We start from the raw sequence: 12,273 nt of genomic DNA, 5'->3' as shown, positions 1-12,273 counted from the left end.
GAAATGAATATTATGGTCATTAGCAGCCAACAAATATCAACTAAGGAGAAGCTTTAATAAACCAGAATGGCCTGTTTTTTATGAGGTTACTAGGCAGATCAATCAAAGGACTGCTTGAAAATCAAACAGCAGCTAGCTATTGTTATTTGTCTTGCCTTGATGGAGTAATATGGGTTGCTTCCTCTCAAGAATGTCTAGTAATGGCTTTAAATAACATGCGAAAGTGTCTGTTAGGGTGCCTCTACCCTATTTAGCGTTTTGTAAATGACTAGATAAATACAGACTTCTCAACTTTACAGAGGACATGAAAATAGACAGGGTGTCTTATGTTGGTGCTTCTCAAACTTTTCCTAATGGAAGGGGAAAGTGAACGTACATCTGAGAAACCAGAACAACTATTCTAAGTGGCTGCCAAAAGAGACATTTCTCTCAATTATTTTGTCTTAATAGAAAACCATGTGATTTTCCACTCTCATAATTTTTAAAAATATAGAGCAATTCTCTGTCTAATCAATTTCTTTTCTTTTTTTCTTTTTTTTTGGGGGGGGTGGTAAAAACTGGCATCTCTGTGTCTTTGAATATCTTGGTACATATTCTCCAAGGTGCTCTGCTTATCTTCATCCACGTCAATTATAGAAACCTCAAATAGAATAGGGTAATAGGGTAAAAAACAGAGAACTGTGGCTCTCTATTAGAGATTTTTTTCATGCTGAATAAAGCTATCAATGAACACATTTATATGATAGGTGAAGACACCAAATCTTGAAAAGGATCTTAGATGACTTTTTAGCAGAATTAAATCTAACAGGGACAATATTAAATTTTGCATTTAAATTGGCACAAATATGAATGTTCAAGTGATAAAAAAATCTATGACTTAAGATTTTAAATTTAGATTTAGAATGATTACAATCATTCTATGAACCAACAGAGTTATTTAATTGCTAAATATGGTAGCATTAAGTTACTTTAATATAAGTAGTAGGTAGATCAAGAAAGGTAACAGTTCCTCTATACTCTACATTAATAAACCATTTCTACAGGAACAAATTTAATTTTTGGTGCCATAACAGGGACCTTGATAAACTATGGAGTATCCACAGGAAGGCAAAACCAAGATCACCAAGCATCTAGAAACTTTATCATGCAAGAATGTGTTAAGAACTGGGGTGCCTGGGTGGCTCAGTCAGTTAGTTGAGTGTGCAACTCTTGGTTTTGGCTCAGGTCATGATCTCAAGGTTTGTGGGATTGAGCCCTACATTGGGCTCTGTGCTGGCAGCATGAAGCCTGCTTGGGATTCTCTTTCCCCACCCCCCTGCCCCTCTCCCCCCCTTCTCTCAAAATAAATAAATAAACTTAAAAAAAGAAAGGGTTAAGAACCTAGAGCACAGACTATGGGGACAGCAGACTAACAGTGCAGCACATGGCACTAAATGTTGTCCTAGAGCATCGTGTTGAGGAGCATATGCTTAGGTTGTTAGAATGGAGACAACTGGGTTCTGCAGGTAAAAATTCAGATTCAGCAAACTTGGGCCTTGGAAATTGCATTTTGACAGGCAACCCAGGGGAATGATGCAGGTGAGGTAAAGATTCTGAGAAACACTGTTCTATCTAATGGATGTAGAAGCAGTATTGGAATTACAAAGAAGCACAGTGGCTCCACATTAAAAAAAAAAAAAACACAACAATTTTTTTTGGTAACAACTAGAGTTAGAATACAGTATGGAAAGACATCATGCAATAGTATTACTCGGGACATTCATGGATATTCCAAGAGTCAGGGATGATGCAGAAAGGACCCTGAAGGACACTGTAGACTACAAGTCCTCTGGTCAATCACTTGGACTATAGCAGAGAGACAGAAAAATTAATAAAAGTATATTCTTGGTTTTAGTTGAAAGAGAATGCTAATATTTGTCTTGATGAGTAGCCACTTTTTGTTTAATTTCTAATAAAATTGATTTTGTACATAAACACCTGACTCTTGATTTGTTTAAGTAGTGAAACAAATTAGGCTATATTCCCAGTGCATATTTTGGTGTTGTTTTCCTTTTATGCAGTTAATTTCAACTAAGTGGTTGGATGAGAGTTATTGTAATTTTTTCTCTTTGGTGTAGGATATAATATTGATGATTTATATCTTAATTATTCAGGAAAAAAAAACCCTCAATGTTTATGTATTGATTTGGTACAATTTGCAAGCACAATCAAGTCCTTAGAGAAAAGCAGGAACTTTCCTATCATTGCCATTATTTTAATACATTGTTTATTAAGGGTTTTGTTTTTGTCTTATGGAATTTCCCAAGTGTTTAACATTAAGACAGTAGTAAATGCTTAGAGTAATTGCATTGATCTTCACTGACACTGAATTCCTTATTATACTTTCTGTGATCCCTAGGAGCAATGAAAAAAGGTAAAAGTACAGAAGAATTGTAAGAGAAAATATCTCAGAAGGCAAGAGAGCAGGTCTGAAGGATAATGGCTCCCCCTGGAATCCTAGTATCTCCATGCATCCTTCCAAAAGTCATCACTCCAAAACTATTAGTTTGACAAAAAAATGCAAATAAAACCACATATGACCCATATTTTTAGCATTAGTAGGAGAGAACAGCATAAAATATGAAGTGCCTGTGAAAGAAATAAACATCAAATTCCAATGAATGCCCTGCCATTGCTGGAAACTGGTAAGTATAGAGAACAGGAGAAGGAAGTCTTAAGGGACTGCAAGAAAGAAGAGAGCTGAGTGTATATGTGAAGCAAAAACACAAAACCACCAGAAAATGAAAAGCAAACATCAAGTGCAAATACATGGACCTCACATCTGAGACTTGGTAGTTCCTAGCATAAGCTACAGGGAAGAGGCATGCAAATGAGTGGGACCAGAGTTGGAAGCCTTGGAAAAGCATTACTTTTAGGGGAGAAGGAGCTAGAGAAAAGTGGTACTTGTCAAAGGCATGGTAATAAAAGAAAAGAAAGAAGCAAGAGGGGGGAAATTAAAGCAAATGCACTGATATTGATCATTTAATACATTTAATTGTAGAGCAAAGACTAAAACAAGAGTGGGTACATGAGTGGAAGAATTGTATGTGAACAGTGTACAAACTAACACAGTAGAAAGAATGCAACTAAAAAATGAGAGGAGAGGAAATAGAGAAATAGGAGAGTAGAAGATTAATTGTCTGCTATGTAAGTAAAATGTTGGAGTCAAAGAATACTATTTAAAAATTATAGACCAGGGGTGCCTGGGTGGCTCAGTAGGTTCAGTGTCCAACTCTTGATTTCAGTTCAGGTCATGATCCCAGGGTTGTGAGATTCAGTCCCATGTCAGGCTCTGTGCTGAGCATGGAGCCTGCTTAAGGTTCTCTCTCTCTCTCTCTCTCTCTCTCTCTCTCTCTCTCTGCACCCCTCTCCCCCACTCGCATGCTCTCTAAAATAAAAAAAATAAATAAAATTACAGACAAGATAGTAAAATGTTAAGTAGGAAAGAAGAGAATTAAAGACCCCACTATAAAAGACCCTTTAAAACAAGAACAAATGCATGCCTTCCTAAAAGCCAAGTGAATTTAAAAAGGGGGGGGGGGGGAGGGACAAGCAAAACACCAAACAGAGAAAGATTAAAACTATTTGTTTCTAAAAACGAAGCAAAATATCCTCAGGGTTTCCAGGCAAAAAGGTCACCTTAGTTGTAAGGTTAGAAAAATTAGGTAGCAAAAAAAAAAAAAAAAGAAAAATTAGGTAGCATCAGACTTCTCAAGAACAACATACTAAACAATATACAGTAGAGCTGCTTTTTGAGGAAACTCAGGAGAAACAAAATGCAAGCCAGGAATTTTCTATACTTAACTTTAAGTCTATAGAAGATAGAAAACTATTTCCCCCTTTTCCTAAGAGGTTTAAACTTAGTGTTTTAAAACATATTTTGCACATGATTTTGTTAGGGAGGAACTTGGAAAGAGCTTAGCTGAGTTGTTAATTTCTTTTCTTCTTTTATTTTAAAATAATAGTCTGCCTCTTTTTCACTTTTTTAAATGTTTATTTATTTTAAAGAGAGAGAGACAGAGCCCAGGTTTGGGAGGGAGAGAGAGAGAGGGAGACACAGAAACCAAAGCAGGCTCCAGGATCTGAGCTGTCAGCACAGAGCCCAACTAGGGGCTTGAGCTCATGAACCATGAGATCATGACCTGAGTTGAAGTCAGACACTTAACTGACTGAGCCACGCAGGTGCCCCTAGGTTGTTCATTTTTGATGCTATGGTATCAGCTGAGATGGCTTGGGGGACTCTGTACTTGAAACTGTAGTCAGTTTCAGGGACTCTGTACTTGGTCTCTGTAGCTGAGTTGTCAGAAATCCTATATGGTGGTTCAGGGATTCAAGCAACCAAATCAGAAACTGACAGTCCTCCTACAAGATATACCCACAATAACATATTCTGTTGATGTAAGTAGGTATAGAGCCCAATCCATAATCAAAGGGGAAGGTAAATAGAACCCAACTGTCAATAGAGTGTGTAAGAAATGTATGGCCATCATCTTCAATCCAGCAAGTAGAATTTCCCACTTAGATATTAAAACAACAACAACAACAACAACAACAACAACAACAAACAACTCTTGATGAAAGCTAAAATATGAGCAGAAATTTCAGAATTTCTGAAAAATAGTGATAATTTAAAATTCTATATATAGAAATCAAGATACTTAAAAAAGCAATGAGCAGAATACTCATAAGTGGCAAATACACACGTCAATAAAAATAGAAGTGATTAAAGTAAGCAAATTAAATTTCTAAAATAATTAGAAAACAAAAGGATACAAAAGAAGCTTAAGGAAGCAAATAATGAAGGTAGAAATAGACATTAATGAGGCAGAAAACAGAAAAACAGGAAATCAAATGATTATTCTCTTTTGAAAGAAATCAACAAAAGAGACGAATCACTAAGAAATTTAATTTTAAAGAAATAAAGCACAAAAACATAACATAAAAAGAGAGAAGTAACTATTGATAGACAGAAAATTTTAAAAATAAGAAAAGACTACTTTGCATACCAGTATGTAAATAAACTAGAAAACCTAGATGAAATGCATCATTTCATAGGAAAATACAATTTACCAAAATGGACCCAAGTATTGATGGAAAGCATAAGCAGAGCAATTACACTAGAATTAAAAGAAGTTATCAGGGAACTATCCCACAAAAGTCACTATGCCCAGATGATATCACTAATGTCTAACTATGATAGATAGTTTAAAAAGGAGAATATTTCAGATCATATCATTTATGAATAGTAATGCAAAAAATCCAAACTCAAATTTTAGTGAACTGACTTCAACACCACATTAAGGAAACATCATGACTAAGAAGGGTTTATAAAGAAATGCAGGGTTGGTTCAATATTAGGAAGTCTATTAATATAAAGTTCTATATTAATAGTTCCGAAAAAGCCTTTGAAAAAATTCAACACTATTCCTAATAAAGACTCTCAAAAAAAAAAAAAAATGGGTGAATACTTCCTTTACGTATAATGTTCATATATCATAGATTGTTGATTGGTAAATGTCATATATTTTGATATGATTAAGGTTAACATATATACACATATATTAATGTATATACCCTCACATTTATGTGTGTGTATGTGCCCATATGTACACACACACACACACACAGACACACACACAGACACACACACACAAACACAAAGGCAACATTTTACCTAATGTGAAAACACAAAGACATACCACCAAGGACAGGAACCAGGCAAGAATACCTACTGTCTCCACTATTATTTAACATAGTACTAGAGGTATTAACCAACTCAATTAGATAAGAGAAAACAAAATTGGAACAACAACAACAAAAAAGGAAGTAAAATTATCTCTACTTGCAGATGATGTTATAGCAATGCCTGAAAACCTAAAGAATTAGTGATAAAAACTCAAAAATCAGCAAGGTGGCAGCATATAAAATCAACACACCAAAATTAAAAACTTTTGTATATACAAATAACCTTGGAAAAGAAAACCTTGTTTACAATAGCCAAGAAAAATCTAAAATATTTAGGAATAAATAAAATGTGAAGTATTTAAAATTTACTTAAGGAAAAATCAAACCTGGAAGATATAAAAATAAAGTTGAGCAAAAAGGCATTCCTTATTCCTGATTAGGATGTTTCAACACCATCAAGATATAAGTTATCTCCAAGCTAATTTATAAATTTAATATCCCAATAAAAATACCAACAAACTGTGTTTTTCTGGAGGTAGACACTACTTAGAAAAAAAGGGAGGTAATAAAACATACACACATATATTTGCTTATTCTTTCAAAGGAACACAGGTAACAAAAAGCATTGAAACAGACTGCCTACTAAGGATGTGCGTGGAGAATTGGGGGGTGAGGAGGGGGTGGTTTAGTGTGGAAAGAATAGGGGAAAGAGTACACTTTTGTGAGTATACTTTTCGAAAATGCTTTCCTTTTGGAAGCTTATTAATGTTCCATATATTCAAAAATTACAATTGAAACCACAAGTATGGGAAAATAAAAACATAAATTAAATGCAAACAAAAACAAAATATTCAAACTGTATTTCCAATTCGTAATCTGTCTACATTGAAGGGGGGAGAAATAGTTCAAATATGTTTTTCATTTTTGTTTTAAATTAAAATTTTAATTTTAAGATAATTGTAGACTAACATGTAGTGGGGAGAGGCTAGGATGCTTCATTACAGAGTGGCAAGGATCAAAGTCTAAGCTCCTCACCTGGTCTTTGCTTCAGTGAAGATGGGGCCCCAGTTTTGTCTTCAGTATCTGACTGGAGTAGACTGGTTATTGTCCAAAAGTTTCCTGTCTTGCTAAGCTGCGCTTTCCTAACTCTTTGGCTAGAGAAAGCAGCCTTTTGTTGTTTTTGTCTATGCTTGTTGGCATTTCTGGATCACCAGCATCATCAGCTCCAAGTGTGGCATACAGAAGCCAAAAGGAAAAGCCAGGGAACCCATCATCCTGTTGTCCCTTGGGTCTTAAGTGCCTGGCTAGTCTGCCTTCTCTCCATGTTTCAGAGTTTTCTGTTTAAGTATAAAGTCCACATTATTAGTTGTAATGAACAGAAGGAATAAAGAGAAGTATATATTCCGTCTTACTAAAAATGGAAGTTTTTCCCAAGTGACTTTCGAATATAGTCTTTTTACTACATAATCTTGGTCTAAGGGGGAAAAAGACCCACGAACAAGCTTTTTTTTTTTCTGGTATAAGCATAACAATTCTAAAATGATTTCCTATGCATTGTAGGAATAAATGATGAATGAATGGGTTGATATTCTTGGAAAACAAGATTTATACTGTGCAGGAAGATGCAAATATGGGGGAAAGAAAGGCAAGGAAAAACTTGGTCGGGTGGATTGAAATTTGGAATTGAAGGTATGAACTGATTATTTCATCTATCTATCCATCCATCCATGCATCCATCTACATATGTTTGCCTCTTTTAACTCTTTGCCTTTTGAACCAGCTATAAGCAATTATATTCTAATAGTAATCAGCACACTTAGTACCCAAATCTTGCCTACTAAATACCATTCCCCATTAAAAGGAACATTCCTTGTAGAAACAGCTGATTTCAAGACTGTGGTAGGGAAGGTAAGAGTTGAAACAGAAGCATCTTGAGTCAGAATATAAAAAAGTGCTAAAAAAAAAAAAAAGTGATGGGGTAATGTGAAAAACCCCCTTGAAACCACTTTGAAGCTACTTCTCCTGGCTAAATCTGAGACAATTTGAACACAAAAATAAGTAAAGACAGTAATGAATTATAACCCACTTAGTAAAATAGAGATCCATGAATCAATCCATGGATAGTATATAGCAGACAGGTAGGTAGGTAAGAATATAGATAGATAGATAGATAGATAGATAGATAGACAGACAGATAAAGAAGAGCTGTTCCTTATATCAGAAAATTGATTGATAAATCAGGAGTTGGAAAATCACCATTTTGTAATTATCATACTGAAGATTGGTTTGAGCAAGAATCACCAATGAATGACAAATTTGGGGGGGGGGAAATTTGAGGAGGATCAGGATATTTGCATGATTTTCCAAATGTCTCCCCACGGACTGCTCATTATTGCAATGGGAAAAAATAATAACTATACAGTGGATAAGTAGAACAAACCATTGGGAAAAGAAAATTAACATCACTAGTAAGGGGGCAACAGACATAACCTGCCTTGATATATGATTTCCTGAGAAGGACACAGTATCAGTTACACAGTATTCTGGCTGGGGATGCAATAAACTGAATCTTATGAGAAAGACTAGCCCACATTGAGGAACACTTGAAAAAAACTGACCTGTATTTTTTGAAAGTACTTCTGTCATTAAGATAAAGAAAGACTGACAAATTGCTCCAGATTAATGGAGACTAAAGACTAAATAACAACTAAATAAAATGTGTTATCCTGGACTGCATCCTGGACTCTTTGAAGAGAAAAATAGTATAAAGGACATAACTGGCAAAATTGGGATAAGGATGATTGATTACGTAAAAGTATTATATCCATGTTAAGTATTTTGAATTTAATAACTGTACTGAAGTTATGTAAGGGAATAAAGTCAATATTCGTGTTTTTAAGAATTGTGCATGTAATACTGAGGAGTAAAGGGTCATGATGTATCATGATAATGCAACCTATGCTTCAATACATATTTGGAAAGAGCAAGAGGTTGATAGCGCAAATGTGGCAAAATGTTAACAATAGATGAATCTGGATAAAGGATATTTTGGAATTCACTTGTAACTTTATGAGGTTGAAATTGTTTCAAAGTATGAAAAACAACAATGCGGGATAGTAGATGAAAGATTAGAATGAAGGTAGGAAATGAAAACCCTATCCCCTAGATAGAAATTTGGAATGAAACTATTTTTGTTTGGGTTGGCAGAGTTTATGATCATAATCATTTTTCACATATTCAACTCATACTGGAAGAAACAACAGAACTTCAATGAATGTAAATGGTTAAATCAGGTTCCTTAGCTTGTTAGGGAAGGCTAACATTTAATTAGCAGTGAAAACTGAAAAACTGAAAATTGATTATGATATTAATGCAATTAAGGTGCATTTTTTTTAAGTTTATTTACTTTGAGAGAGAGAGAGAGAGAGAGCACGTGAGCAGGGGAGCGGAAGAGAAGGAGGGAGGGAGAAAATCCCTGGAAAGCTCTGTGCTGTCAGCGCAGAGCCAGACTCGGGGCTCAAACTCATGAACCATTAGATCATGACCTGAGCCGAAATCAAGAGTCAGATGCTTAACCAACTGAACCATCCAGGCGCCCCAAGGTGCATCTTTAGATAGAATTCAATGGTGCATATGTATTATTAGAATACGACCACTTTAGGCAGGCATTTTTGGTATTTGTTTAAACATGATCTATGCCATATGTTCCAACACACTATATCTATAGCCAATGCCCAAACACAGCAGCTGATTCTTTTTCTTCTGGACAAATGGAGTGTTTCCTTGGCCCAGGAAAATACTTACAAACTCAACATTCATTGAATTCTCCATCCTCAGGACTCCTTCCTCCACCTCCTCACACACTCCTGCCAATCCTGATATCCTTTTGCCCTTAGCAGAATCTTATTTCACTTTAGCAATTTGCACATTTGTAAAATTGGACACCTGGGGTTTTAACTTTCAAAGCATAGCTCAATGGGTGTGTCCCAGCTTCTTGGCTTCTTTGAATATGCATGTGCATCTAGTGCGTATGTGCATGCATGGCAGTCAGCTCCTTGATAAACTGGCCGTCTTGTACTCTCTTGGAATTCAGAGTTCTTCATGTATGACTACAAATTTATTGATTGTGGTCATGTTTCAGAGGCCAAACTCTCAGAAGTAAGTGGCCATGTCTGTCAATTTGCCAGGTGTCACATATGATCATTTAATAGGTGATATGACCATGGAAATTCCTTTGGAGAATAGTTTTATGGCTCTGATATATACTTATACTGAAACAAGAATGAGCTAAATTATTAGCTTTTTGCTTGATGGCAGAAAACAAAGTCTTACAAAGGATAATCAAAGATTAAAATAGAGATGCACATGTAAAATTGGGGAGTAAAGAGGAATGATGTAGGATGATGTATGCAACCTATTCTTCAATATGTATTTGGAAAGAGCAAGAGATTGATAATGCAAATGTGGCAAAATGTTAAGAAAACTGGTGAATCTGGAAAAAGGATATTTTGGAGTTATTTCCCCACTAAGAGAGAATCAAGACCTCCTTACAGTCTCATAAGAGGCCATTTATTATCTCAATTTGAATTAATGTTTTTCTTGCTGCGATTGAACGTCTATTTGCCTGTATATTTTGGTTGATTATTTTTTTTGTGAATAGCTTATTTTTTGACTTTTCACATTTTTTCTTTTGGGTTGGTCTTTACCATTTTAATTTGTAAGAATATTTAAATATTAAGGATATTAACTGTACATCTGCCATACACATTGCAAATATTCTTCCCTTGCTTTTCACATACTGTTTAGCATTGTGGTGTTTTGCATAGAGAGATTTCACATTGCTGTATAGTTAAATCAGTTCATATTCACACTTATAATTTCTGGCCTTACTACTGTCCTCAAATTGCATATTTATTCTCCAAATGTTCTCCTGCACTTTTTATAGCTATATTTACTGTGAAACTTTTAATTTATATGCAGTTTTAATCTATGCACGATGGGAAGTAGAGAGCAAATATAATCCAAAATTTTGGTGAATTAAATATTTGGTGAATTAACTTAGTTTTATAAATTTAAAAAAATTCTTGGAACGTTACAATAGAAGGATCAGACTATGTTTAAAATATATTTATACTGAAAATTTAAAAAAAATATATAATCAGAAAACAAAAAATATGCCCTGCCTCTAGTTAGCTCTAATCTACATTGTGGGACAAGGGTATGGTCATCTAGGTAAAAGACATTCTATGCACTCTAAACATTACTGGGGGTAGAAGTGCAATGTTTTCTCCATAGAGCAGGACTCTCAACCTTGATTATACATTGGAATCACCTGCATTTTAAAATGCTGATGCCAGATCCCAGAGATTCTGATTTCACTAGCCTGAGCCTACCTATCTGGGATTTTAAAATCTCCCCAGATGGTTATATAATGCACAGCTGAGGTTGAGACCACTGCATTAGAGCTTCTTCCTGATGTCTAACTGATATTATTTGCTAAAAGCTTAGCTATGATTGAAGTAAAGTTGTGTGTCTAAATTTTAGTACTAAAACCCTCCCATCTCTGAGCTATAATCTTAACTGAATATAGCCTGGAGAGACCACTAGGATGTTGGCATTGAGTTAGATATATTCTTTACCTTCTTCTGTGTACACTGTACAGACAATGAATTTAAGAGATCTGAAGAAGTGATGTGTCTAAAGAATTTTCCGAATAATTTCCAATGAGAAAGCAAATTTAGCTCAGCATTTACCTTAGAAGTATGTGAATTTACCTTAAAATTATAACTATAGAAGCTTACCTTAGAAGTATAACTTTCTACTATGATTTCTTTGCAGATTCAAAACCAGGGACTTTCATAAAAGCTTTGTAAAGCAAAATGTTGGCACTTCATGTTTCATTTTCCTTTTGGCATAAAGTAACAGCATACCAATTATGGATTTTAGAGTGATTTTTTTTTCTGTATTTGGCAAGAAATTTTTTTACAAAGAATGCATATTACTTTTATCATTAGAAAAGATGTTATGTTTTAAACTAAAATTAACATTTACATCATATGATCAAAACTCTAAAAAGTATGCAGAAGGAAATGCATTTGTTATTAATTGTTGCCTCCAGATGGCTGAGACTATGAGCAATTAACTTTTTCCCTCTTGCTGTGTTTTTATATTTTCTAAATTTTCTGCCATAATTATGTTACTTCTATAAAGGAAAAATATTTATTTAAACATTAAAAATTCACCATGGGTTCATATAAATCACCCAAATATTCTCAATAATTTTTATTTTATAAAACCAATACAACCATTTAAATAGTATTCTGGGGGCGCCTGGGTGGCTCAGTCAGTTAAGCATCCGACTTTGACTCAGGTCATGATCTTGTGGTCCAGGAGTTGGGCCTTGCATCGGACTCTGTGGTGACAGTTCAGAGCCTGGAGCCTCCTTCAGATTCTGTGTCTCCCTCTCTCTTGCCCTTCCCCTGCTTGTGCTCTGTCTCTCTCTCTCAAAAATAAACATTAAAAATATAGTATTCTGTTAAAAATGATTTT

At 34.8% G+C, this 12,273-nt stretch overlaps 1 long non-coding RNA gene across 1 annotated transcript in view; it reads right to left on the bottom strand.

The window, feature by feature from the left end:
- LOC109248149 (uncharacterized) overlaps positions 1-12,273 on the bottom strand; it is a 60,631-nt gene that overhangs the window by 37,533 nt on the left and 10,825 nt on the right. Inside the window, exon 2 of the long non-coding RNA XR_002071940.2 lies at positions 11,526-11,629. This is a non-coding gene — a long non-coding RNA (uncharacterized LOC109248149). The remainder of the gene's footprint in view (positions 1-11,525; positions 11,630-12,273) is intronic.

The sequence above is a fragment of the Panthera pardus genome, unplaced genomic scaffold (genome assembly GCF_024362965.1).
Source record: "Panthera pardus isolate Hobbes unplaced genomic scaffold, ASM2436296v1 HiC_scaffold_13, whole genome shotgun sequence".
Lineage (NCBI taxonomy): Eukaryota > Metazoa > Chordata > Mammalia > Carnivora > Felidae > Panthera > Panthera pardus.
This window is presented reverse-complemented; position numbering and strand designations above follow the sequence as displayed.